This window comes from Mirounga leonina, unplaced genomic scaffold (assembly GCF_011800145.1).
Source record: "Mirounga leonina isolate KUSES-001 unplaced genomic scaffold, KU_Mleo_1.0 Mir_93, whole genome shotgun sequence".
In the NCBI taxonomy this organism is placed as follows: domain Eukaryota; kingdom Metazoa; phylum Chordata; class Mammalia; order Carnivora; family Phocidae; genus Mirounga; species Mirounga leonina.
The window spans coordinates 25,433,827-25,460,595 of NW_023270854.1; the positions used below are offsets into that span (position 1 = coordinate 25,433,827).

The following is a 26,769-nucleotide window of genomic DNA, read 5'->3' on the forward strand; positions in this document are numbered from 1 at the left end:
CCCTAAACTTCCTGAGTGCGCCATCCTCCTGCACTTAGTTTTTTTTTTTTTTAAAGGATTTGTTCATTTATTTGAGAGAGAAAATGCGCGGTGGGGAGGGGCAGAGGGAGAGGGAGAGAGAATCCCAAGCAGGCTCCCTGCTGAACGCAGAGCCTGTCTCGGGGCTCGATCCCTCAACCCTGAGATCACCACCTGAGCCAAAACCAAGAGTCAAGAGTCGGACACTCAACCAACTGAGCCACCCAGGCACCCCGCTACACTTAGTCTTGATTGCCTTGTTCTCTTTCTAAGATATGGGGGGGTTTTCGGAGGGTAAGTGGAGGTTCTCACCCAGGCTCATTGGCCAAACCACACCTCCCCCCCAGCTATGAAAATAGAGTTCTTCTTGAGCCCCTTTCTGGATTTTATTTCAGACACTCTTACCCAACAATGACCACCCAGCAGGATTGCAAAAATGGCACCATGAACAGTCTGCAGTGGTCACGGAGATTCAGGAATATTTGCCTTGAAGATGACTTATAAGCTGACATGAGAGAATCAATGAACCCCTGAAGGGCTACAGGACCCCTCCTAGAACCCTGGGTCCCTAGCACTAAGGGGGAAATCGCAGGCATTCAGTTCAACTCAGTTCTTCCCAGCAGCTTTAAAGCAGAAGCTCTCTGTAATCAAGGTACTGGGTAGGGTGGAGAGGGGGTGGACAGGAGGCTCCAGAGACAAAGGATTCATGGTGGTACCTGCACTCCAGAGCCAATGGGCTGGTGGGGAGATGGCCACCTGCCTGCGGAGCTCAGATACCCTATATCCTAGACTCACCTGTTCTTAAAACTGTATCCCATTTCCTTTGTCATTTGTGCTCTCTCTCTCAATCTCTCTCTCCCTCTCACACACAGAGTGCTAAGGGAAATGGAACAATCCTGGCAGGCTTCCTGTAGGAGGTGGGATCTGCAAGGATCTGAGTGGGGAGACTTGAGGGTTGGCAGGGCCAGACAGAGAAGTGCTTGCATTTTACACAGACACATGTCATGTTTCCTCTGGGCCCTGATAGGCCTGGTGGCCTCTCTCAGGATCATTTCTGATGCCTCCTCCTAAGAGGGGAAGCTGCGTGGTAGAGGCAGACCTCTCTCTTCCCTAAGTGATGCCATGGAAGTTCCAGAGAAGAGCTCTGACTAGGTTTTCCCAAACCCCAAAGGGTGACACACTGGTTGACTAGGAACACCCTTTGGTGCCTGTTGTCCCTAGATCACGAATAGTATCCCCTTTCACTCTCAAAAGTGTCCCTATTGGGACAATAAAACGTACGGCTTCCCTACCCATGTTCCATGCTGGGTGGGAGTGGCCCAGGAAGGTAAGGGACAGGAGCTGGAGGGGACGATTGCGGAGGCAGCCTTCTCCCAGCGGCGTCCCTTCTGCTGTAAGTGTCCTTGGTCCTCTTTCCAAACACCCACTACACCATCCACACTGCATCAGTATTATTGGCTAGGGTAGGTCATTTACGTATTCGTCGTCAATGTGAGGCAGAGTAGACAGTGGAGTTCAAAAGTAAAAAGTGAAATAAATCCCTTTCCCGGGGGTTACAACTTTCCCACCTGAGAGCGGGCTGGAAATGCCTTTTCTCTGAGAGAAAAGGAAGTTGGAATTAAGTTCTGTCACAATAGACACCAGATGGAGATAGAACTTTCTGGAAAACAGGTTTAGCTAGAGGAAGGAGAGGGCATAACAGGACTCAGGGTATCCGGTCAGGGCCAGGGGCAAGACCCAAGAGGCAGGAGACACCGTCAAGGGGAAGCCTGTGGTCGTGAAGACAGAACAGGCCTGCCTCCCCATTTTGCTGTCTGGAGCTCTGAATGCCACCCTCACCTGTCTGATATCACTCCCTGCTCAGATTGACCAGGCCGTGCTCCCCCTGCCCTCTGCTTCCCCCTCCCAACACTTGCCCACCGCCAGCCTCAAAATCCCAGCTGCACTTGGCAGCAAAACCCTGCAGGCCGGGCTGGGAGAGCCACCCCCAAGCCGGGCAAGTTCCGTCACATGTGTGTCCCCTGAACACCATCAGCCAGTGAGCTCAGGCACAGAGAGCCATCTTGTTAAACCCATGAGACGGCCCCACCTCATCTCGCTTCTGCAAGGGGAGGAGCTCTGCTGCCTTGCGCCCAGCAGACATGAAGACTGAACGTGCTTTCTTTCTTTTCCTTGTGGAAGAGGAACCTTTTCCTTTTTCCAAACGAGAACTGTTATTTGCTCTTATAAAACTGAATTTTCTTGGCCTGCCCATGTTGTGACTGAGAATCTCTTCTGCTTCACCAGCCAGAGAGCAGTGGGTAGGACCCCCCCACCTCCACCCCAGCAGGCACCCTCCCCCTTCCTACCCTGGCAGTTGGGCAGGGGGCTGCTGGGGGCCAAGGGGTGGATGTGGGCAGCCGCTGCCCACTCTCTCAGCTGCTCCAGGCCATTCCCTGCTGGCAGACCTTGCTCAGATTTGCCCAGCCCCAGGAATACTTCCCTGAGGCCAGAAAAAATAAAATGTGCGTGACTGAACAGACAGGCCTGGGCCGGGCAGCCTGACCAGGGAGATTGGGCCTTTGATCCTTGGACAGGCTCTCCTCCCCTCCCCTGCTTCCCCAGGCCAGGCCCCACTGTTGGCTTTGGCTCTGGTCTCAGCCCTTCCTCCTTCTTGGGAGTATTTTAAGATTCGAGGCTAAGGTCACAGAAATTCGGACTTCTAAGGGGCCATCACCCCCAAAGCAGTGACTGAAGGAGAATTCGGTTGCCTTAGAGGATGCTGTTCCCAGCAACATACAAACACACACACTCCTCTTCTTTCTCAGAATCAGACCAGACCCGACTGCTTGCTGCCCTGTTGCGCGAGGTGGGATGGGCTGGACCTCTGTTCCTGCTCTAAAAACACTTCCCGAGGCACCCCCACATTGTGCCCCCAGGGTGCGGGCCTTCATTCTGCTTCGACTCCCTGCTGCCCACCCAGGCTGCTTGGAGGTGACTTCACATACTCATCACCCCATTTCAGGGTGCACTGGCCTCTTTGTCCTTCCCAGGTGGAGCAGAGGCTCGTGAATCCTGCTACTTGGGGGCTCAGGGTCAAGCAGGCCAGCGTGTGCTAGGTACGCTTAGGGGAGGCCCCTCAGAGATACGCTGTCAGGACTGTGGATGGTGGTCCCCAAGACCAAACACAATGTCTCCCCCATGGTGTGTTACATCTGCCTGAATTCTGCTGTTCGCTCTGTTCAGCTAATACTTTGCTGGGGGGTTTAGGGAGGCTTGCAGTCAGATTCTTTCCTTGCATGAGGAGAGCAAAAGGCATACGGATAATCACTATTTAATTTGGTAAATGTTTATTGAGCACCTCCTATATTGGTGTTGGAGGTAGAGGGTGCAGAAAAGACTGGGAGAAGTATGCCTTGTGGGCAAGGGGCTGAATCTCTTTTTGATCCCCCTTTGGAAAGCAGGGAGGGTGAGGCAGGCACAGGGTGGGTGCTCAAGAAGAGTAAATGAAGGCTGAGTCACCGCCCAGTAGCTAGAGGTATCCTGGTTGCTGGGGTGCTTGGTCCAGCTGGCCTCCCCACTCTGCCTCTGATATTTTGGCTGGACACAAGACGAGGTTGTGCTTCACATTGGTAGGACTTGCTAGTCTCTTGGTTCAAGAGACTTGCTAGTCTTTTGGGGGGGGGCAAATGCCCAGGGGGGCTTGGTGATGGCCCATGTACAGACTGGCCCTGAGTGTTGTGTTTTAGTGTGGTTTATCTTTTTAAAGTTTTTTTTTTTTTTATTTGACAGAGAGAGACACAGCGAGAGAGGGAACACAAGCAGGGGGAGTGGGAGAGGGAGAAGCAGGCTTCCTGCTGAGCAGGGAGCCCGATGCGGGACTCAATCCCAGGACCCCGGGATCATGACCTGAGCCAAAGGCAGTCGCTTAACCGACTGAGCCACCCAGGCGCCCGTGGTTTATCTTTTTTAAAAAAATAGTAGACATGATTTTTTAGAGCACTTTCAGGTTTATAGAAAAATTGAGCCGAAAACAGAGAGTGCGCATCTACCCTCTAGCCTCGCCCTCCTCCCCAGATTCCCCTATTACTAACACTTTACACTGGGGTGGACATTTGTTGCAATTGATGAGCCAACACTGATATGTCATTATTAACTAAAGTCCATAGTCCACATTAGCGTTTATTTCGTGTTGTACAGTTTCATGGATTTTGAAAATGTATAATGACGTGTATCTACCATTGTAGTATCACAGAATAGTTTCACTGCCCCAAAAATCCTCTGGGATTCACCAATTCATCTGTCTTCTCTTCCCCTGGTGACCACTGATCTTTTCACAGTCTCTGAGTTTGCCTTTTCCAGAACGCCATATAGCTGGCATCATCTGGTGTGTAGCCTTTCCAGATTGTCTCCCTTTTCATGGAGCTGACCTGCCAGGGGAAATCTGGTCTCACTGACTACACCTGAAAGCACCCAGATGCCAGGCCCTGTGCCGCGTGTTCCCTCCATGTTCTCATTTAATTCTCACTTCACCCCCTGTGAGGTAGGAAATAGGTGCCATTATTCTGCCCATTTGGCTGGGGAAATCTGAGGCGGAGAGAGGTTAAGTCACTTGCTCAAGGTGGCACAGCAGGATCAGTCTAGCTCCAAACCACAATGCAGGATGGCCTCCTGAGAGCTACAGGGCCCTGCAACAGAGACTGTGACCTTGCTGTCCCCAAGGGCACCCCTCGTGGCCTCTGCCCCTCCCTGTAAGGCTCACAACTCAAGGCTAGGAGGCAGAGCTGATCACTCGAGTGTCACTGAGGGGACGAGAGGGCACTCTGCTTGTGCTAGCCACTGTCCAGCATCAGAGAGCCCCCATCCCAGCCACGCAGGCTGGACACAGCCTGAGCCTACCTTCCCCCCAGTTAGGGCAGGTGTGTGCAGGCCTGAGCCTGGGAATCTGGGCACCTCGATTCTGGTTCTGGTCTGCCCTTATCCTTGGCATTACTTGGGGTGAGTTATCTGCCCTCTCTGGGCTTGAATGCCCTGGCTGTAAATGGAAGGATTTATAGGGCTCCTCCAAGCATGGACATTATATTTTTCAAAAAGCCAATGAAGACCCTCAGAAGAACAATACCAGTTTGTGTCACATGCTGGTTGTAAGCGCTGTGGCAGCTCCTAGAAGACAAAGATTAGTGCAGACAAAAAAAAAAAAAAAAAGATTTCATTAATTTGCATCAGCTCTCGAGGCAGTGTCTCTGCATCCTTCTGATGAGAGGAAGGGTGTTTATCGACAAGCAGAAAGTCCATGAGAGGTCAAGGCCATGTCTGCAGTAGGCTCCAACCTGTACCCAGTCCAGGGTTTGCCCCTCTGTGGCATCCAGGGCCACCGTGGCCTGACACCCCTAGGCCTTGGTTCATTTTGGGCATCAGCCCTCATTGTCCCCAAGCCATGCTGTCCTCTGGCTGGTCCCTCCTGGGTGACATTGTGCAGGTTCAATTTCATACTAAACTCACAGGCCCTGCAGGAAAAATGGGGAAAAGCACTACTTCTGAGAAGGTTACTCAGCTTCCCTGTGCCTCCGTGTTCCCGACTTTCAACCATCCTGGAGGGAGTTTGCATGCAGGAAACACACCTTTTTGTGTCTGCATCCCCAGGGGGTAGCAAAGACCCTGGGATACAGCAGGTGCTCAATAGATGAATTGAAGCTCTCCTACCTGTCTGACAAACGAGTGGGAACATACTCTCGTAATCAGAAAGCATCACACAAATACTCGTTAATATTAAGTCCTACTAATGCTAATGTTAATATTAGTATTGAGGGGCGCCTGGGTGGCTCAGTGGTTGAGCGACTGCCTTCGGCTCGGGTCATGATCCTGGAGTCCCGGGATCGAGTCCCGCGTCAGGCTCCCTGCTCGGCGGGGAGTCTGCTTCTCCCTCTGACCCTCCTCCCTCTAGTGCTCTCTGTCTCTCATTCTCTCTCAAATAAATAGATGAAATCTTAAAAAAAAAAAAAATATTAGTATTGGGTTGTGAGTCACACGGTTCTGATTCATACATGGTCTTCTTCTTGCTACTAAAAGCTATGAGTGATCTGGAGGTGGGAGCGTGGGCAGATGTGGGCCTTCCACCTTCTGGTGTCTGTCAGCAGTTGGGGCAGAGGGAAGAGGGGACGAGGAGGAAGGGCATGATGTGGGATGGCACAGTCTGGTCAAGGGCCAACTGTTTCTCCTCACAACAGCAGGCTGGAGCCAGACCCCTCTTCTTCTCGAATGCTGCTTCCTTCTCGCCTCGGGGAGAACCAGCAGCATCTGCCCGCAGAGGCCTGGCTCTTGACAGACCATGCCGGCCAGTCGTGGAGCCAAGGGCTGGGGAGACGGAGCCTGGATGCTACCCTTTGGCCCATTTCCAGCCATTCCTGGAGATTCAAGAAAATAAGTCATTAGTCCAGAGTGTTCCTTAATGATCTAATGAGGGAGAGTGAGGCAGCCAGATTGTCGGGTTTGAGAGCCTCCAGGTCAGGGTCTGCGAAGGCACCTGAAATCATTAAGGCCCTTCTCCTGGCTGCTGGGGCGCTCCCACATTTGCTACCCAGAGCTGTAGGGGTGTCCACCACCTGGGAGGATGGGTAGGCTTTGGGGTGGGGAGTAACGGTTTGCTCGGAAAGTTGCTAACTTCACATGCTTATCTCATATCATAATTTTATTTTATTTTAAGTTGGAGGCAGCTTAGCGATCACTCCTTCCTTTTACAGATGAGGAGATATAGACTCCCCAGAGAAAGGCAGAGGCTTGTCCAGAGCTCTTGTGGGCCTCCTCTTGCCTCAGGAGCCTGGATTTTTTTCTCCCCTTTTTTCATTTTTTCACTTGCAACACTGTTTTTTGAGGTTTTAAAGCACATTCCAAGCAAAAAAACTCAGGACACTGAAAAAAAAAAACCCATCCACGCTATTTATTCACTTTCACTTGGAGAAGCTGTTAGCTCTAATGACCTTTCCAAATTAATAAAATCTGTAAATGCTCAATTGTTTATTGCACACATCGAGTTACACCTCTAAGTGACTGGAGGCCCCTGCCTGCCTGCCTGGAATTCGGAGCTTCGGGACTTGGCAACCTGCAGACATGCGTTCCATCCCAGGCAGGGGGGCTGTGGTCAGATTCCCTGGGAAGGGATGCAGGGTGGCTGTCCCTCCAAGAACCTTGAGGGGATGGCCCGTGGTATGCTCAGCCCTGAGCTAGGGCCGATGGCAGATAGAAAAGGTCAGTGGTAGTCCCCATCCAGGGGTCCTGCCAGGGATGTATCAGGAGAGGCAGGACTTCCGGATGTGAATGTAAGTACCCAAGCAAATGCTTGATTCAGTCTGCAGCATTCAGACACAGCAGGATGGGGAGCATCTGGAAGGCGTCATGGAGGAGGCAGTCCTTGATGTGGGCCCCCTAGAAAGAGGAGGAGCAGGTCAGGTGGACAGCACAGGAAGGGCTTTCTGGGCAGGGAGCATAGAGTAAAAGTGAGAGTGTGTCCTCAGAGCCTACGCACCCGGAGGAGGAAGCAGGCGGGGGACATGATGGATGGGACTGGTGGTGGCGTGGAAGGAGGCCACGTTCTGGAGGGTGATGGTGCTTGGACTTGAGGAGGTGGGCGTAAGCAAATCCTGTTTCTCAACGCTCAGCCACCTCCTGCTGACGCGGTGCTGCGCCACCACGACGCTGACAAGCCATGGGGTTCCCTGGCCCAGGGTCATACTGTCCACTTCCTCCCTGAGTCCTGGTGGCAGCTTCCTTGGTGGAACTTGTGAATGAACAGGCTACTTTGACTTCCAAGGTGAAGATGGACCGAAGTCTCGTTGACTGTGTATGTTGTACTCCTGGTGGCAAAATATGTATCACAAACTTTATCATGTTAACCGTATTTAAGCGTGTAGTTTAGGGGTGTGAAGTATATTCACGTTGCTGTGCAGCCATCCCCAGGACTTTGTCACCTTCGCGCACTGAAACTCTGTCCCCACTGAACACTGACCCCCCATCTCCCCTCCCTGCAGCCCTTGGTGATCTCTATCCTACTTTCTGTCTCTGTGATATCAATCTAAGTGGAGTGATACAATATTTGTCTTTTTTGTGGCTGGCTTATTTCACTCAGCATAGTGCCTTCGGGGTTCATCCCTGCTGCAGCACGTGCCAGAATTTCTTCCTTTGTACGGCCGAATAATATTCCATCGTACGCATAGACCACATTTTGCTTACCCATTCTTCTGTCCACTGACACTTGGGTCGCTTCCATCTCTTGCCTATGGTGAATCATGCTACTGTGAACATGGCCGTGCAAATATCTGGTTAAGTCCCTTGCAGGAGGATTTTGAGATTTTTATTTATTTATTTATTTATTTATTTATTTATTTATTTATTTATTAAGATTTTATTTATTCATAGGAGACAGAGAGAGAGAGGGAGAGAGGCAGAGGGAGAAGCAGGCTCCCCGCTGAGCAGGGAGCCCGATGCGGGACTCGATCCCAGGACCCTGGCTGGGATCATGACCTGAGCCCAAGGCAGACACCCAACCATCTGAGCCACCCAGGCTCCCGGATTTTGAGATTTTTAAAGAAAAAGTGCTTCGGGCTTTCGAATGAGCAGGCCGTCTCCCCATGCTAAGACTCCGGTGCCTTGAGCAGAGCTCCGGGTTACACTCTGCCAGGCGCCCAGACTGAAGGCTGGACTCTGGCGCGCACGGCTGTCCCCACGCCACGCTGAGCGGCTTCGGTCCGCGTGTTAGCCAGCTTTGAGGCTCTTTGCCTTCACTTCTCATCCCAAAACACATCAGTCGTGTTGAATTTGTCCCTCACTGAGGTAGCAAGCCCTCTGTGCTCTCACTGCAGCAAGTTCTTTCTCCCACCTTCTAAAATGTATTTAGCCACGACTGTAAAAGCCAAGCGACATCACTCATGCCCAGGTCTCCCTTCTCGTCCTCTCTCCTCCCCTCCAAAAACCCGCGTGTGCTGCTGAGGAGCTAAAGGGCATCCTGTCCTGAAGCGTCACTACCTCTGGGCATTAATTGCCTCTGCAGATCCCAAACTCACTTAAAGCGCATTGAAGTGGTGACACACTCAGGAAGAAAGGCAGGGGAATTCACAGTTCAGGTTGGCATTGTCATTAACTCAAGTCTTTGGTGTCATCTCCCTCCCACGCCGAACGTCCCGCCTGGCCTTACAGTCAACCCCCGCCATGCATTTTCTGGCCTTTGTTGGGGTGTGTCAGCTCTTGAACATTATTTAAATGTAGTTTGGGGCCCATGCATGCAATTACCATTGTGTTATTATTCAGAGCCAGATTGTTAAGATTCAGGCAGCTGTACAAGGAGATGCCCTGTGCTGTGAGGTCCAATTTAGGAGGGCCTTCCAGCCGGCGCGCGGGGTTGCTAGGCAACCCCATGCTACAGAAGAGGAGGCCTCACTCTGGAGTGGGAAGAAGCCCAGCGCCTTCAGGGAATTGAAGGCAGTGGTCAATCGGAGACTGGCATGGCGCCGCGGAGGGGGAGGGAGGCGCGTGGGGAGCCAGGGGCGCCCACCCAGCTAGCACACAGGGTTCCTGGGAGGGGAGAGTGCTGTGTGGAGTAAGGAGGAGAGAAGGTGCAGAAGCCCGAGGTCGGCCAGAAAACTGCCGAAGGATACCAGAGCAGATGCTAATATGCTTCTCCATCCCTTTCTTTTCTTTGCAGGAAATGAGCAGGTTTGCAGGGAAACTGCTGGCCTGAAATTTAAGAGGAAGGCGTCATTGCTTGTGAGTATGAATTTTGCGTTTTTAGGTGTTCCTGGGAGTGGGTGGGTTTCCCGGTCTGGGGAAGGGGGCATGACCTTGATGGAATCGGCTTTTGGTTCTGGAAGGCGTGTCTGGCTGGGTGGGGCTGGACCCAGGAGTGTAAGGCTTCCTTGGAGTGGAAGGTGGATGGTTGGACCCCAGGCTCTGCCCTCCCACTGGCTCAGGAGAGTCGCTCCCTTGTGGTTGGCTGTTGTTTGGGGGAGAGCAGGACTCCCGGAAGATGAAGGAAGATGTGCATTGTTTTGGCCCTGGAGCCACACACAGTTTGTACACTTCTGAGTTTGCTCAATAGGTTGGCCCTAGTAGAACCGCATATTTTCATACAGGCCATTTAACAGTGTGTTCAACTAAGAGCAATCATACAACCCAATCCATTACTCTGGCTGAGAATATTATTAATCGCCAGGTGCCTGGTGCTGTCTGCTGGCTCTAAGAAATAACAAGAGGAACAGTGGCCTAGGCTGTTGGAGGCACTTTCGATCCAGTGTGGGAGGAGAAGAAACCCGCAGATGAGGTTATTAAAGACCCTTATGAACGAGCGTACGGTCCACTCTGGTGCTCACACCACAGCCAGAAGGGCTGGTGACAGGAGTGGTTAGGGCACACTTCCTGGGGACCGGGGGACTTGAACTGGGAGAGGCTGATGGAGGAGGGAAGCCATTCCAGGGCGGAAGGAACACGTGCCAGGATGGGAGCACCCAAAGGCCTATGTGGAGGGTGTCACAGACATGGGTCTGAAGGGGAGGGAGGAAAATGCTGGTAACTTTGGGCCAGACCAGGTGGTAAAGGGCTGGAAATGGCTTCATGAATGGTCAATGCGCAAAGAATCAGGACGGAATAAGGTTTCCCTCATCTGTGTAAATAAAATTGAGTTTCTGCCAGTTTGTCTGTGACTCATGTGAAAGTGGCCGCGTGGATTTTTCACCAAATTTGAGGTTGTGTTTGAGAGGAGTACAGACACTGGATACATAATAGGAAATTCACATTGGGGATCCTCCTTAGATCTCTGAGAGAGAGAGAGAGAGAGATGGCCCTCTTCAGACAGCTGCAGCTAAGGGCCACCAGAGGCCCATGAGATCAATGAGGAGGCCCTCTGAGCTCCAAGTGGACAGTCACCAGGACAGTGCTCCCAATGTCCACTTGCTTTTCTCTGGAGCTGCTTCCCACATACAGAGCTCTAGGTACGATGCCCAAGATGAGGGGCAGCTGAGATTTATTTATTTGACAAAGGGTAACTATTTCTTCCAAGCAAGTAGGGAAAGCTAGGACGTCCTAAATCTCAAGAATCACAACCAGTATTTATGTTGCATTACCAGCTTGCACCACGCCTGACAGGATCGTCTCGTTCGAGCTTCACAGAGGCTCTGTAGGTACTGCCAACTTGCAGGTAAGGAAGCTGAGGCTGGGAATAGCCATTTCTCTCGAGTTCACTAGCCAATAAGTGATAGAGCTGATATTCACGCTCTCTGCTGCGCATAACTGGATATCTGATTGTGGGACAGGCCTGATGAGTCTGCCCCTGCCTCCTGCTCACTCACCCTGGAGAAGAAGAGTATTCGTGTCATCCCACAGGGGTCTCTGGTTGTGGGAGCTCTCTGTTCTGGCGGGTCAACATTTTGCTGTGCTGGCTTTCATGGGGTATATTTTGTCGACTGGTGAGCTTGGGCCAGGCAGGAAGGTGGTTATGGTTCTACCCTCAAAGAGGAAGGCTCATGTGTGTTTCTACCACCTCTGGAAAGATGCAAGAGGGCTCCATTTGGAGCTGTTACTTGGCTGATCTAGGTTGGGTTCCCTAGAAGCAGAGCTTGAGATAGGGATTCAGGGACATGTGCTGTATCCAGGGAGCGCTCTTAGAGAATACTTGTCAGGGAAAGAGGAGGATGTGCCAGGGCCTGTGTCTTTCATTGGCTTGATCCATGTGAATTGCAAAGCACTGATGTCCGTGACCTGGCAGCAAGGGACAGGCCTGAAGTAACCCCTCATTCACCCCCGCGTACTCCCAGAATGGTGCTGCAGGTGTAACCTCCAAGGCATGCCCTTGACCAAGAGCAAGGGTCCGGAGAACGTCACAGGTGAAAGCAGCTGGGGAGGAGGTGTCCCAGCCAGAAAAGTGGATCTGAGTGGGGCCTCGGTTGCATCTACTTCTGTGCCCGTGAACATCACTATCGTGAAGACAGCCAAATGCAGTTTTCACCTGACTTGGCAGTAATTTTCATTGTAGTAAGGGTGCATTTTAAGAGTATAGGTATTAAAATAGACATCATGAGTAGCAAAGTCTGTTTTCACTGAAACAAGTATGTGCTTTTTTAACCGTCATTTTATTCCTAACAGGTCATACAGTCCCATGACTCTAAATTCAAAAGTACCAAAAGGTATACTGTGAAAAGTCCCCTTCCCACTTCTGTCCACAGGCAGCCTGGCTCCTCTCCTGGTGAGCACCAACATGACCAGAGTTTGGGGTTACTTTCCAGGGATAGTCCATGCACACCAACAACGGTGTGATGTAGATTTCAAAGTCTGGGGGAGTCTGATACGGTACAGTAAGACAAAAAAACAAAAACAAAAACAAAACAAAAAACCACTCAAGAGTCAGCAGTTGGGGCTCTTCCTTCTGAAGTAGTTGAGCTAAAATGTGCCTTTTCTGTGGAGAGAGAGAGCAACCCACCAAATCAGCTCTCAACGGCATGTTCCAAATGCATACAAACTTGACAAACATTTCCAAACTGTTTTAAGTTACTACATGTACAATTGATGTCAGAATCGCAAATTATTACTACTTTTTCATTAAGGCAAATCACCTATAAAGAGTTTGAGATGCTGTATTACAGCTCTTGAAGTTCTCAAATATTTAAGATAATGTAAAATTTCGCTAAATTCACTATTTAGTTCCAATTATTTCAGTCTCACTGCATTCATTGCCCACTGTCATTTGCATATTGTTGGATGACTTGCCGAAACGGGTCTTGTGGCCCATGTGTGTTTAGATGCACCTTAGTGTCAGCACCTTGTGAATTTTCACCATGGTTTCCTTTTATGGAGTCCCTACCGTGATTGGAGGTGCTTTCTCAACATAGGAGCTGGTCAGTGATGGAGGAGTCCCCTCGGTTGGGAGCTCCCTGTCATAGGAGGTGAAGGGATAGCTGGGACATGTGTCTACAAAGTTACCCTAGGTGCTGGGCAGGTTGACTACTCAGGCCCTTTATAGCTGAGCGTCTGGTCTCCGGAGCTTCATTATTATTATCGCCTTGATAGGCTGTGTACCTTGTTTGAAATCCAGGCCATCATGCTCACACTGTGTGAGCTTATCTTCCAAATTTTGGTTTCACGGGTGCCATCTAATGCCTATAAATGGCCAAATAGAGCTGACTTTGTAATCTCATAGGCCTGGCGTGTGTGTGTGTGTGTGTGTGTGTGTTTCTTGCAAGCGAACTCCCTCCTTTCTGTTCTCCTTCATGTTCACACTCTCTCTGAGGTTGCCAGAAAAATCCTCTAACTTGTGCATGACCTGTTTCAGACCTGAGACAGATTTTGATGGCACCCCCATGAGGCAACAACAACAAAAATCTCATTTCCTTCCAAGAAATGGAATCATTATCTTGATTGAAATAATATCTTTCCTCAACCTGCAACCAGATAAAGCATCAAATTGGTGGGGTTTCCTTATCAGTGCACAGAGTTTGCAGGACACAGAATAATGGCCTGTCAGCTGCTTCTGGTGGGCGGTTCTGTAAGGCAGAGCCCACAGCTCTTGGCCTGATTTGGATCATACAGTGTCTGGGGCAATGTACAATAATTCCATTAATGACAAAAGTTATTCTAGTAACGTGAGCAGGTAGTGTAGACCTGAAACAGCATGAGCAAGAAATGCAACCACTACATTATTGTGGTGGTGGTTTTTAATTAGGCAACATCTAACATATATGGGCAATTGCAGGAGCGACTAAAAGCTGTAGATGTTTATCTACTTTTAGGATGTCAGTGTTCTGGAACCTGGTGCCCACTAGGCCTGAGTTTCCCAGGACTGCAGTTAGAGTGTGGGGGTGACTGTGCTTGAGAAGGAGGGCCAGATCCTAGTTTTGGGGGGACAGCCAGAGGCCAGCAGACCAATGTCTTTGGGAAGGAAATTGAAAATCCTGTGGGCAGGGAGGCAGGGGTTCCTGGTTCGGGGGCCACCATCTGCTCATCGTTCAGAGAGGGTTACATGGGGGTGTGAGGAGAAGGAGGCGAGGCAATGTTTGTACAAAGTCCAGGATACTGGCTGTACCCCCAATCCTCCCTGCCCCCACCCACTGAGAAGGGAGGCGCTGCTGTGTCCCAGGCATCTTTGAGGGCTTACTCTGTGGCAGGCATGTGCTAACTGTTTTACACGCATCTGTTCACTTAATCCTCACAACAATCCTGTGCGTTAGAAATCTGTTCTTGGCCAGGGAGAAGGAAAAGAGAGGTTAAGTAACTTGCCCAAGGTCACACAGCCAGTAAAGGGGTGGAACTGGGATTTGAAGCCAAGCAGTCTGGTTAGAGCTCTTGTGAACTTAAAATAGAGCATTGGGACTAAATAACACAGTTCAAACACGTGGGGCTTTCGGCAGACCTTAAACTATAATCCTGTAATAGGGAGAAACATCTTTGTAACGTTCCACAAGGCACAGAGGTGGTTCCTGAGATGGAGGTGGGAGGTTGAATGATATTCTAGCCAAGGCTCCTGATCACGGGCACCCGGTAGTTCTGATCCTCTCTTCACCTGGGATCCCGCAAAGCTGTCCCTAGCTGTATGCACACTGCAGAGCCCTAAGGTAGGTGGGATTTGCCCCCATTTACCTGCCGCCTATCTAGCCCTCCCCCCGACTTCCTGCAGAGCCCTCCTGGGCCCTTGGGGCTGCCCTGTGGGCCAAGACTTCCCCAGAGAAGGAACTCATCCCTCCACACCTGCCCCATGCCTGTTTCATTCCCCTCACTCCCCAGGCACCACGTAAGTGAAATGAAAGCCCCTATCTTCAGGATCTTGTTTTCAAGAGGAGTGCTGGCCTGTCACTAAGCGTGCCTGATTACCATGGTAATCACCAGCTGAATGGAGTGATTATATAATACATTCCATCAGAAATATGAACAGGTGTGCAGGGGAAATCAACATTTATCAACAAGATAGGTCTTGGGAGATTAATAGCTAATTTAGGATTGCTCAAGGAAACAAAAGAAAGAAGAAATACCTTCCCTTGTGGTCAAGGTTCTTCCAGCCTTACCTCTGGCCATGTCCTTCTGTCTGCCTCCCTCCCACCCAGCCTACTCGCATTCCTCCTTGCCCTTCCCTCTCCTCTCTCCCTTCCAGTGCTTAGCCATCTGTCAAATATCACCTCTTCCAGCAAGTCCTCCTTGGTCTATTCCACCTCTGGGAAGTTCTGCCTCCTCTGACCGGCTGCAGCCCCCACACTGGGCCCTGTGTAGTTTCCCTTGCTCCCAGCTAGCTGGAAGTGCCCCTCCAAGGGACATACTTGGTCTACTCTGCAGCAGGGGCCACCATGCACAGAAGCCATTTAGCCAACAGCTGGGGGCTCTGGTCCCACCCACGGTCCGCAAGGCCAATGAACTCCTCCCCCACCTCCCCAGCTAAGAACCTCCCCATCTTCTTAGGGGCCTTATTAAAAACGCCACTGTGACACCTCTGGGTGACTCTAGAGCTCGGAGTACTGAGAGCCAGATTTCTGTGTTGCTGCTAAAGAAATGAAATGTGTTTGCATTGTGGTATACCTTCCAGAAACGAAGGCAGCAGTGGGGATCCAAGAAGACGCACACAGCAGTTTTGATTTCTAAGCCTTGGGATTCCTGAGTCATCACCCCCTTCACCCCCTTCCAAACCCATCTGGCTCTGGATGTGGGAAACCACACTCCCGGGACCAGGAGGGGCCTTCCCACTCCACTGGGATGCAGGCCCCCCTGGGCTCCTCGGGAGCCGGGATGGGGGGGAGGGCTGTTCCAGTGCAGGGTGGGGCTGAGGAGGAGGCCGCTGGCCCTGGCACACCTCTGCCTGGGCCCGGGCCTGTAAGGGTCTCAGGCACGGCATCCCTGTGTGAGCGGGAGGCAGAGGGCTTGAGGGAGGCCTCCATAGGAAAGGCCTTCTTCTTCCCTTTCAAGTAGGACAATACATCAGACAAGCTGCCAGGCCCGCTCGGAGGACGCGAGAGGCATTAGCTAATATTTTCATTTTCATAGAATGAATAATAAAGAGCCCCGAGTGTCTCTTGGAGCTAATTTTGAAGAACATGTTCAGTCACATGCTCCTCTAGTTGAGTCAGATTCCTAAAGAGTTGATAACAAAAGGTTTAAACCGGGGAAAAAAAGGCATTCCTCCACCAACTTTTCTCTCTTTTAATTCTCTTCTTGTAATGCTTCTCAGTTAACAGTAACTTACGGAAAGATGAAATAAAGTCGAAGCAGGAAGCAGTGAGCCTCGGGAGGAGGTCTCAAGTGGCAGCTCTGGGTTTTGTTCTCCTGCATGAATGGCTTCGAGGTGGGTCCCCTCACTGAGCTTGGTAATATGGGGCCTCACAGGCAGACAGACACCAAACACATGGACAGACGGACGGACGGAGAGGGCACTGCCTCCCTCTACAGGGGTCTGCCTGAGGCGGGGCCCAGAGGGAAGCGGGTGGCACCCTCAAAACGGTGGTTTGAAGAGAGTTGAGTCCAAAGGCCAGGGCAGGACCCAGGGCAGTACCCCCAACACGGGGGCGCAGTCCCTCCCCTGGGGCTGAAGGGCCAAGGAGAGGGGGGATGCTGGAAGCAGAGACAGTGAGGATGCTATGGAGGGGGCTACCCTATCTAGGCTGTGCCCTGAGGTGTGCCCCTGAAAACAGGGAGACAAAGCATTCAACACCTGACCTCCCTCCCTCTGTCCTCCCCTGGGGCCCCACTGGCTTCCAGCAGGAAAGAGTGCAGAGGGGGAAGAACCCAGGGCTGTGGTCCGTAGGGGTCGGTTTCCAGGGCACAGAGCTGAGTGGGCAGGGTGGAGAGTGGGCCTGGAGGGGCACATGGGGACAGTGGCACAGTGATTCTTCTCCAAATGACAGAGCAGTGGTGGAGAGGGAGGCCCAGCATCCTTGTCAGGACAGGTCTGGTCTGAAGGCCAATTTTAGGGTCTCTAAGAAAGTCCCCAGCCCAAAGAAACATGCCTCTTCCCCAGCCTCTTCTCCAGGGGTCACCGTTCTTTTAACCAGAACAATACTGTCTCAAGGTATTCCCCTGGGAGAGGAGAGATGAGCCATTCTGAAGTGCCACATCTGATCCCACCCCAGGAGAAGGAGCTGAAGGCAGGGACTGGGGCAGCCCTAGCAAGGTGCCAGGGAGTCTCTAGGAGTGGGCCTTGAAGGGAGGGTACAGGCCCGATGGTAGGCGAGGGAAAGTGTGTGTCAAGGCCAAGAGCACCAGGGCACCAAGTTCCCAAGGCCAAGGCAGGACAGGGGGCCGTCTGCCTACAGAGGAGTTTTGCCAGGGGGCAGCCAGCCTGAGGCGAGGCCTAGATCGTTTGCTTGTCCTGGGTTCACAGTCCTGCTGGAGACCACCCGTGGCTCTTGGAACTGCAGGCAGCTCCCAGCCCTGCACCCTGCAGGGGTTCCTGCTGATGAAAAACAAGACCAGTGAAGCTCCAGCTCACCTTGATGGGCCAGAGAGCTAAGTGCTTGCCAGGGTAATGTGCTTTAGTTGTCCAACAGTCCATGAGGTGGGTATCGCCCTACAGAGGCGGAGCAGAGACAGAGAGGAAAGTCACTTGCTCAAGGCCACATTTCCCAGATGGCTTGATTTCAGAACTGCCTCTTGCCCTGGCTGCCTGCCAGGGGTCCCCTGGCCGAGGAGAGTCTGCACCTGCAGAGAAGGGAATGTCATTCAAAAGTTGGAATGTGCATTTAAAATTGTTTTATTTGGAAATAATTTTAAATTACAGAAAAACAACAAAAATAACAATAATACAAAGATGGCCTTTATACCCTTATATCCTAGACGCATCTGTTGTTATAATTTTACTCCACTGCCTTTAACATGTGTGCTCTCTTCCTATCATGCACACACACACACACACACATACATTTTATCTGAACCATTGGAGGGTAAGTTACCCCTAAATACTCCAGTATGTGTATAGGCAGGCAAATTCGCCTATCCTCTGGGATACGCAAATTCTCTGACATATTCATAGTACGGTTGGTCAGGAAACGTAACATGAATACACACGTGGATCTAATTTACCAGTCTACCATCTGTATTCCAATTTTGCCAGTCAGCCTCCTGATGTTCTCTAGAGAGCACAGCATCCTCCTGTAGCAGAACCCAGCTAGGGGCGGGGGGGTTGATTTAGTTGGCCTTCTTTAATCTGGAACATTTTCACAGCCTTTCTTTATCTTTTATGCCTTTGACATTTTTGAAGAACACAATGCCCCCTTCTTATTTTCAATAAAATGTTCACCCTTTGGGGTTTGCCCAATGGTTCCTTGGGGTGAGATCCAGGTTATGCGGTCTTGGCCAGAATCCTCCTGCCTAGGCAATCTTAGGTTCTTCCTACACGATCACATCGGCAGGCCCTCCTGGTCCTCACTGGTCCTCACTGGTGATGTTGATTTTAATCTCCAGGTCAAAGTATTACCTATTTCTCCACTACACGGTAATTGTCTTTGTTCTCTCCTGAAACTAGTAAGCAGTCTACGGAGAGACCCTTTAAAACCAGGAGAATACCCTGCTCCTTGTCAGGTTCCCCCAGGGGTAGCACCCATTGATGTCTCTTGCCTGATCCAATCCTTAACATGATGGTTGCAAAATTATGCTTTTCCAGCACCTGCACTACCTCTCTATTTACCAGTCGGCCCTCGGCATCCTATAGTTGCACAATCTATTTAGGCAGCATACCTTTACTTTTATAAGCAGTAAAATGGTATTTATTTGTCTATTACCTGTGTGGACTGATGAGTTCCTGTTTTTCCAGTAGTTTATTATTTCTCACTGTGCTCAATTATTTTGGTGCATAAATTGCCCCAGACTTGACCAGTGGGAGCCTCTACAAGCTGACCCCCATGATTTTTGGAAATGCCACCATCCCTGTTTCGGAGCACTTTCTTACTTTCTGGGATAACAAGAGGTTCCAGGCTCATCATGGACCTTCCCTGAACGAGCCCTGCAACCAGTCATTTCTCTGAAATGTCAGCTTCCTTTTAGTGGGGAGTCGTATTAGAGACCAAACTCTGGGCTCTGGGTGTGCCCACTGCTGCTGGGTGTCTTTGCTTCTTAGCCCTTTCAGGGGACAGAACTAGGAAATACGTGCATGTATGTACACATACATACACATATTTTTCATACATATACATGTATATACACTTACCTATTCGTATGCTACAAATCACAATCCTCGCTAATGCCTCCAATTCCAATCCACCCCTGCAGGGCTGCTTCTTGCCTCCCCCCATTCCATATTTTTATGTCCTCCTTCCACAGCGAAAACCTCAAAGCTGTCAACACATTCAATTGTTTGCTTAATCCCCTGTTACATCTGGATGGCTTCACCACCGCTGTGGACAAGCCTTCCCCTTCCCCTCCCCTCCCTGCTGTGTTCACAAATAGCTTGGAGTAGTCCTTTCTTTCTTTCTTCCCTTGCCCTTCAGTGTGGTCAGAGGATTTATTTGAAATACAGTTAGGTTTATTTTTTTCCAGTTTGTTTTCAGGTTTAAGGATTTTTTTTTCCCCCTTCCCATTCTTATGGGTTTAAATTTTTTTATTTTAATAGGTAGAACGTTAACACACTTTCACAAGTCAGAACTACACAAAAAGCCAGCCTAAGAGATGTATCACTCTCTCCTGTTCTCCTGCACCCCACTCCCCCTTGCCGGGAAGCAGCTTAATTCTTCTATGCTCACACTTCTATTGCTTTTTGTAAAGATAAGCGCATTTTTATATATGTTTTTAAATTTTCCTTTATTTTTTACACAAAAGATACCGTGTCATATATGCTTTTTTTTTTTTATACTTCGTTTTCTTTATGTGTTCAATATTATGTCCTGGAAGACACTCATGCCAGTTCATAGAGGTCCTTCCACATTCTTTTTTATAGCTACACAGTACTCCACATGTGGGCACGCCATCGTCGTGCCCCCACTCTCCTCCAGATGACCGTTGAGATGGTGTGGCCGTAGCTTACAATTCCAAAAAATGCTGCAGGGCTCATGCATGTGTGTTCCAGGTGCTTGGGAGTGTATCCTCAGGGTAAATGTCTAGGACTGAGATTCCTGGGTTCAAGAGTGAAGATGTACATAGTAGTTTTGTTAGGTGTCTCCAGAAAACCCTCCATGAGGTTGTACTGGTTTGCTCTCCGCCCTGTTTCCTCACAACTTTGCCAACAGAAGGTGATGTCAAATTTTGGAATTTTTGCCAATCTCATGAATACGAAATGGTACCTTAGTGTAGGTAGTTTGGATTTGCATTTCTCTTATGAGTGAAGTTGAACATTTTCTAATATGCTTAAGGATAACTTTGATACTGCTTTTGTGAATTGCCCACACTTTTGTTCACTTTTCTATTGGGCTTTTGGTTCTTTGTCTCTCAATTTTTATGACCACACACACACACACACACACACACACACTAGTGATGTTCTTTCCTTTTTTTAAATTAATTCATTTATTTATTTGAGGCAGAGGGAGAGACAGAGGGAGAGCACAAGGGGTGGGGAGGGGCAGAGGGAGAGGGAGAAAACTAGACTCCCAGCTGAGCAGGGAGCCCAACGCGGGGCTCCATCCCAGGACCCTGAGATCACGACTCGAGCTGAAGGCAGACGCTTCACCAGCTGAGCCACTCAGGTGCCCTAGTGATATTATTTCTTTATCTATGATATATGTGGCAAATATTTTCTCCCAGTTCATTATTTAACTTTGACATTACTTATGGCGTTTGCCATAGAAATTATTTTTGTTTTTATATAGTCAGTTCATCAATCTTTTCTTTGATTGCCTCTGGATTTTCATAGTTAGAAAGCCTTTTTTACATCGAGGTTATAGAAGAATTCGCCCACGTGGAAACATAATTTTTAATGGCTACCTATTATTTCATTGAAAAGAAAAATCATTGTTTTTAGATAGAAGCTAAGAGGTGAATTGGGACTGCAGGCCGATGCAGCAGAGGGCAGAGGAGGGCAGAGGGAGGGGAGCCTGCAGGGAGGCTGGACGTGTGAAAGCCCCACACCTAGTTGGTTTGAGGACTGACAGAGGAAAATGGTTTCCGCCCTGCAGCCACAGAGGCTCAGGCAAGGCATCATGGCTGGCCCCACCAGGGAGGACTCTGGGAACTTCAAAGGAGAGGCCCGTCCTTGGGGCTGGAGGAGGGATGTAGGGGCAGGGCTGGGATGAGGGCGGGGCCAGTGCGGCCTGTAGGGCAAAGTTGAAGGAGGCCTCAGCCAGTGCAGCAGTCCCTGGCACCTGGGAGTGAGGGCCTCCTTAAATTATGCCCCTCGGGCCCCTCCCTGGCCTCCCCCAGGTCTTGGCTCTTCTCTGGGGAGAAGCCGAAAAGGGGTTGAGGAAGTAAAATGAATGGGGTGCACGCTGCCCTGGCTGAGCTGTCTACTGGGGGAGTGGCAAGGTGTTGGGAAGAAGGGGCAAGATTTCATCCTGGAGGTGGTGGGAAACCACTTCAGGACTTGAAGAAATTTAAGAAATTCTGTCAAATTGGGGAAAGTGGGGATGATAACCGTCTTTTCCCAGAGCCAGTGTCAGGATTAAGTAAGATCATCAACGTAAATATTTTCTGTGGGCAGAGGGCCTGGCATGGAGTGGGAGCTCAGCAAACCTTAGTTTCCTGTACTTGGGGGTTGGCGGGGGGTTCTACTGATTCTCTTAATCAGGTCTCAAGTCTAGTGCCCTTGACACAGTGGGACTGTTCAAACCACAATGTAGGAGTAGGAATTCGAACAAACAAAACTTGAAGTAAACCATCTGTCCACTCACCTGGTTGAAGAGCAAGAGGGCCTTGTTCAAGGACTTGACAGAGGCGGCTCCACGGCGTCCATTTTATAGAAATGGAAACTGAGGCCCAGGGACGGTCTCACAGCGTGTTAATGGCTTACAGGAAGTTAATGTTTGTGCTCCCATGAGTCCTCCCAAGAGAGATGTGGGCTCTCACTCCCACGAAGCACTCTGTCCGTACTCCCCAGCCCTAGAAAAACATGTGCCTGTGGGCCTCTGACAGAACCTTCCCAACAGCTCCCTGCGAGAAGAGCTTCCTCTTGAACCATGCTGACCTGGAAGGGAGAAAGCCCCCAAACCAGGAGGAGGCAGCAGACAGGAAGGGGGAGGGCAGCTAGCCCCACAGCCCTCTCCAGCACCCCGGCCACATGCCTGAGGGAGGGGCCACCAAAGGACCCCAGACCTGTCATTTCCCTCCTCTCCCAACCTCAGCTGCAGGCCTAGCAAGGCCATTCCCCGTGGCCCCGCCTGGCAGGCCAATCAAGTGTGTGGGAAAAATAATAAGTCTGTGGCTCCAGTGGCTGGAACTTGTCCTTCAGAGCTCGCTTATCTGCCTCTCCCCCGGGCTCCTGATGATTGAGGCCAGGAGGTTGGCCAAATCTCCCAGACCACACTTAGGAGGGAGGGCACGCAGAGGCTGGCTCTCTACTCCCTCGCCTGGCAGAGAGATCTGAAAGGTCCTGGAGCAGATTCCCCCAGCGAGCCACCAGCCCCTTCCTCCACCACGCCTGCTCTGCCAGGCCTGCGCAAGTGGCCACCCCGAGGACCTGCATCATGATATTTAAGAGGAGCCGGGAAGCCCCCACCTCAGACCCATCTTTCTGCCGGAGGGCTGCTGAAAATACTTCTTCAAAGCTTCTTCGGCCTCTGCCCATCGCTCCAAGCCCGGCTGGCCTATGTGGTCCAAACCAGTGCCACCCCTTCCCAGATACCTTTCTCAATTCTTCAGAATGAATCCCCTCTCCATCCGCCCCCCGCAGCCTGCACAAGTAGGTTTCAGCTTCCTCAGGGCCTTGCCATGTCGGTCCTTCATCACAGGTGGCTGGGAACAAGACCATCTGCCTCTTTCAATGTGAATGACCTGAGAGCAGGAGCTACTTCTCCTTCAGCTCTGAGTCCCCCCCAAATGCTGAGCCACTGTGTCACCAACAGTAGATGCTCAATCAGTGTTGAGCTGCTGAAATGCAAATGGAAAGACCTCAGTGTTCAGAAACAGGAAGTAAGCTTGAACTCTGGCTAGACACTGGCTGAGTGTCCTTGGGGAAGCCCCTTCACCTATCTGGGCCTCTGTTTTTTCATCTGTTAAATGGAATGATCCTATCTGCTTTGCAAGGCCATTGCACCAATAGAGTAGGCCACGTGCGCAGCCCAGAACCTGACGCCCAGTAGGCCTATCTCCATTCATTCACAGACACTCATTATGCGCCTTCTTTGTGCCAGGCTGCAGGGCAGCTAGGGGTTCAATGAGCTAAGGCCTAAGTGCAATTCTGCATGCTGACATAAGGAGCCCATGCTGCCCGGGTCCTGCTGGGGCTGGGGCCAAGCTGATGGGTGGAGCATCCCTACCCTCAAGGTGCTAGCAGTCTTTCCCATCATGGAGTCTGTGGGTTTTCCAGATCCTTTCCAACCATACAACTACTGAGATGAGATCAGCTTCCAGAATTTAGCGATGGACGATTTCCGGAATATTCCTCACTTGAGTAGAGGCCCCGGCTTAGGTGGGCGAATTGAGGGCTGAGAGAGAGGAGGAATTCAAAAGGAACTGGGCTGGCTTCCTGATCTCAAAAGAGCTCTTACTGTGTCACACCCATTGCTCTCTAGAAGGTGCTGAGATGGCCAAAGCAGGCCTCCGTCCCTCCTGTGGGGAAACTAGATGTCGGCCAGCCTAGGGAAGGGGCCGGGAGACTGCTTTGTCCTGCTTTAAGAGCCAGGCCTGGGAGGACTATAGGCCAGGAGTCCACAGGCACAGGCAGGGCTGGGGGAGAGCAAGGGAGACTCGAAGCCATCTTCAGCGTCTGCCAAGGGAACTTCTGGGCCCAGGCGCAGCAGGGTTGGACCTGCCAACCCCAGGTTCTAATGCCCCACTCCCAGTCGGGTGGTTGACAAGTGCCAGTTAAGTGTGGGCTGTATGCAGAGCCCAGGGGATACCCCCTGTGAAGTCAGGAAGTGAAGGGTTCCTGCTCTGATGGGCAGTGGGCCATCCTCCAGTGGAAAAGCACCACACCCCCCTGACATGCTGGGGGCAGGGAGGTTGTTGTGCAACCACAGCAAGACCCTGTGGCCACACAAAAGTGTGACTTCTGTCATCTGTCGTATCATGCAGAGAGGATGGGCATGGAAGATGGGGTGAACCCAGAGAGGGTGGGTTAACTTAGGAAGGCTCTGGGGCAGGCACCTGGGTACCCAGGCCTTGGAGCTTTCTACAGATGTATAGGAGGCCCTCCCAGGTACTCACTCATTTTGCTGAGGTGTTAATGGGTCTTCTCCTCCTCCTGGCCATCTCTGAATGTCTGAGGACCAGCAGGAGTGCCAGTCCCATCCCCCAGTCCCACAGCCAAGCCACACAAACCTGAATGTATCTGAAGATGCTCATCTCTGGAGCCGTCCCTGGTTTGGTGTGCTCTCCTTGGGGGGGGGGGGATATTTCTCTTTGTTCTAGATGCTTCTCCCCCTCCCCTCAACCCAGCACTTCTCCAGGTGGCTGGACCTCTCATCTCAGAGAGGTCAGATGAACTCTCATCTCAGCCTGCCTATCCCTCTCTGGAGAGACTGCCAGGCCTACTGGGAGCTGTGGCCAGTGAGTCCCCGTCCATCATTCCTGAGCAATAGGAAGGCAAGATGCTAGTTAGCCAGAGTGGGAAGGGGTGCTGCTTTGGCACAGACCTGGCAAAGGCAGTGCGTTTGGAACGCTCCTTGCTGGTGAAACAGTGGAGGGCATTTAGGCCGTGAGGAACCCCACTGGCGCATGTGCGGGCAGTGAGAACACCCTTGATCGCTGACCTGAACGCTCACGGGTGTTGCTGGGGAAGGCTGCCTTTGGGATGAGCAGAGTTCACATGGGGCTTTCGATGAAAAGCTAATGGAATGACATTTTAATTGCATATCTGACAAGTTAAGAGGGTCAGGGAAACACAGAGTCCTTCTCTCTGTTCTCCCTCATAACAGGGAGAACAGACAATTTTATCACCCACAATAGGACATTGCAGAGAGTGAAGATGGGCATTATTATAAGGGAAAACAGGTGTAAAATGAGACTTTCTCAGCTAACAGGAGACTTGAGGAGCCAATATAATTGGCTATAGGTTGTCCTGTTCATTTTGGCCATGATAAAAAGGAAAGAAAACTTCACAGCTCTCTAGGTAATTAATGAGTCGTATGGCCCATAGGGTATCACCTAACCCTCATGACTCCTGGTTTCTCTCCCATAAAATTCATTCATTCATTCTGCAGGCATTATTTTGTGCCTTTCATGTACGAGGCAATGGGCCAGGGGCTGGAAGTTCAGAAGTGACCATGACAGGTCCCTGGCATTAGTCCAGCAGTCTCTGACCTCCGGGGTCCCTGCCCCCTCCAGAGACACAGCTCCAGTCCATGAAATAGTTAAGTAACAGCGGGTGAGACTGTCTCTGAAATATGTCCGGTTGAGTGGGACAGGTAACAACAAGGAAACGGGGAGATGGGGAGCATGTGCCCATTTTATGGAAGAGGAGCCTGACACTCAAAGGAACGGCATAATGTGCTCAACAGCACACGGCCAGGAAGTGGTAGAATTGAGATTCAAACCCAAAGCCACCTGACTATAAAGTTGGTGCTCCTTCCTTACACCTCACCTTTCTCTTCTCTAATGCTTGCTTGCTCCTCCTCCTCACCCCCATCCAGCCATCTGGCTGGCAGTCCTCATGGCACAGCCAGACCCCCGAGGAGACAGGGCCAGGGCCCCAGAGCAGTTGTAACACTTACCAAGGGCGGCTGAGGGTCTCAAGATGCTCGGCCACTTCCCTTCCATGCTCTCTGATCATACAGCTGGAGAGCAGACCCTCAAACACTTCTGTTTCCAGTCTTCCAGGGTGCAGAGGGTGGTGAACAGTGCCATCAACATCCGGGAACTGCTGAGAGACGGGGAAGGTCTACAAAGCCATGTTTAACACTTGATGCAAAAGACACAAGACCAACCCGTACCATTCTTTATGCAACTCCCACTGAAACATTAACTAGAAACCTGCTCCAGACAGGGATCATGCTCTGCCCGAGTTCTCATTGGACAGATGATTACATCTCATGTTTTTAGCTCTTTTCATCTGGGCCCTTCCGCTAAGGCCCCCTTATCTCTTCATGTGCACCTAGCCCTTGTTTTCATGTTCAAAAAAAATTATTAGTGAGATTGAGTGGTGTGAGTGGTTTTAGCGGTCATTTAGACTTGATGTTTTTCCTCATCGATTTCCAGGAACTCTTTTTTTTTTTTTAAAGAGTTTATTTATTTGAGAGCGAGAGAATGAGAGAGAGCACATGAGAGGGGGGAGGGTCAGAGGGAGAAGCAGACTCCCTGCCGAGCAGGGAGCCCGATGCGGGACTCGATCCCGGGACTCCAGGATCATGACCTGAGCCGAAGGCAGTCGCTTAACCAACTGAGCCACCCAGGCGCCCTCCAGGAACTCTTTATACCGTAGATGTAAACGTATGTCTATTACATAAAGCACGAATACTTTTGCCCCATCTGTTGACTTTCAACTTGCATTGTGGTTATCTTTAGGACATTAAAGTTTTTGACTTTTATTTAATCAAATCCATCCCTTTTTGTTTTCCTTTATGGCTTGTGGTTTTGTGTCAGGCCGAGGAAGACCTGTACGTTGACCGTGTGTGTGTCAAAAACACAAATTTGCCAGAGCGTCAGGATCTGAAAGTTTTGGTGCAGACATCCAAGAAAGTTGTCTTGCGGCAAGCGAACACTTCCCAAGGGCCTCTTTGCAAGGAGCCTCGGACCCAGGGG

At 50.8% G+C, this 26,769-nt stretch overlaps 1 protein-coding gene across 4 annotated transcripts in view; it reads left to right on the plus strand.

Annotated features, from left to right (window-relative positions):
* The window catches only part of ZBTB7C (zinc finger and BTB domain containing 7C), a 345,852-nt gene that overhangs the window by 183,218 nt on the left and 135,865 nt on the right, over positions 1–26,769 (plus strand). For 2 of the 4 annotated variants that reach the window (XM_034996006.1, XM_034996007.1), the window contains exons 3-4: positions 9,692–9,753; positions 10,199–11,179. The gene's annotated coding sequence lies outside the window, so the exon portion shown is untranslated. The remainder of the gene's footprint in view (positions 1–9,691; positions 9,754–10,198; positions 11,180–26,769) is intronic. The other 2 variants (XM_034996008.1, XM_034996009.1) reach the window with 2 other exon arrangements.